This window comes from Triticum dicoccoides, chromosome 1A, assembly GCF_002162155.2.
Source record: "Triticum dicoccoides isolate Atlit2015 ecotype Zavitan chromosome 1A, WEW_v2.0, whole genome shotgun sequence".
In the NCBI taxonomy this organism is placed as follows: Eukaryota; Viridiplantae; Streptophyta; class Magnoliopsida; order Poales; family Poaceae; genus Triticum; species Triticum dicoccoides.
This window is the reverse complement of record NC_041380.1, coordinates 31,954,939-31,957,025: the sequence shown is the minus strand read 5'-3', so window position 1 is coordinate 31,957,025 and position 2,087 is coordinate 31,954,939.

Sequence of the window (2,087 nt, the reverse complement as noted above, 5' to 3'; positions counted from 1 at the left end):
CCCCGAGGGGGAAAGAGAGAGAGGGGGGCCGGCCACCTCTCCTAGTCCTAATAGGACTAGGGGAGGGGGGAGGTGCGCAGCCACCTTGGGTTGCCCCTTTCTCCTTTCCACTAAAGCCCATTAAGGCCCATATGGCTCCCGGGGGGTTCCGGTAACCTCCCGGTACTCCGGTAAAATCCTGATTTCACCCGGAACACTTCCGATATCCAAACATAGGCTTCCAATATATCAATCTTTACGTCTTGACCATTTCGAGACTCCTCGTCATGTCCGTGATCACATCCAGGACTCCGAACAATCTTCGGTACATCAAAATGCATAAACTCATAATATAACTGTCATCGTAACCTTAAGCGTGCGGACCCTACGGGTTCGAGAACAATGTAGACATGACCGAGACACGTCTCCGGTCAATAACCAATAGCGGGACCTGGATGCCCATATTGGCTCCTACATATTCTACGAAGATCTTTTATCGGTCAGACCGCATAACAACATACGTTGTTCCCTTTGTCATTGGTATGTTACTTGCCCGAGATTCGATCGTCGGTATCCAACACCTAGTTCAATCTCGTTACCGGCAAGTCTCTTTACTCGTTCCATAATACATCATCTCATAACTAACATATTAGTTGTAATGCTTGCAAGGCTTATGTGATGTGCATTACCGAGAGGGCCCAGAGATACCTCTCCGACAATCGGAGTGACAAATCCTAATCTCGAAATACGCCAACCCAGCATGTTCCTTTGGAGACACCTGTAGTACTCCTTTATAATCACCCAGTTATGTTGTGACATTTGGTAGTACCCAAAGTGTTCCTCTGGTAAACGGGAGTTGCATAATCTCATAGTTATAGGAACATGTATAAGTCATGAAGAAAGCAATAGCAACATACTAAACGATCGGGTGCTAAGCTAATGGAATGGGTCATGTCAATCAGATCATTCAACTAATGATGTGACCTCGTTAATCAAATAACAACTCTTTGTCCATGGTTAGGAAACATAACCATCTTTGATTAACGAGCTAGTCAAGTAGAGGCATACTAGTGACACTCTGTTTGTCTATGTATTCACACATGTATTATGTTTCCAGTTAATACAATTCTAGCATGAATAATAAACATTTATCATGAAATAAGGAAATAAATAATAACTTTATTATTGCCTCTAGGGCATATTTCCTTCAACTAGGAGTACTAGTAAAGTACACATTAACACAATGTATATCCAATATACTTCTATCGACCTTGCCAGCCTTCTCATCTACCAAGTATCTAGGGTAATTCTGCTCCAGTGGCTGTTCCCCTTATTACAGAAGCACTTAGTCTCGGGTTTGGGTTCAACCTTGGGTTTCTTCACTAGAGTAGCAGCTGATTTGCCGTTTCATGAAGTATCCCTTCTTGCCCTTGCCCTTCTTGAAACTAGTGGTTTCACTAACCATCAACAATTGATGCTCCTTCTTGATTTCTACTTTTGTGGTGTCAAACATCGCGAATATCTCAAGGATCATCATATAAGTTCCTGATATATTAAATTTCATCACGAAGCTCTAGCAGCTTGGTGGTAATGACTTCAGAGAACCATCACTATTTCATCTGGAAGATCAACTCCCACTCGATTCAAGCGATTGTTGTACTCAGACAATCCGAGCACAAGTTCAACAATTGAGCTGTTCTCCCTTAGTTTGTAGGCTAAGAAAATCGTCGAAGGTCTTATACCTCTTGACGTGGGCACGAGCCTGAAATCCCAATTTCAGCCCTCGAAACATCTCATTTGTTTCGCGACGTTTCAAAACGTCTTCGGTGCCTCAACTCTTAGCCCTTTAACTGAACTATCACATAGTTATCAAAATGTGTATCTCAGATGTTCGCAACATCCATAGACAACGTTCGATGTTCAGCACACTGAGCGGTGCATTAAGGACATAAGCCTTCTATGAAGCAATGAGGACAATCCTCAGTTTACGGACCTAGTCCGCATAATTGCTACTATCAACTTTCAACTAAATTTTCTCTAGGAACATATCTAAACAGTAGAACTGAAGCGCGAGCTACGACATAATTTGCGAAAACCTTTTGACTATG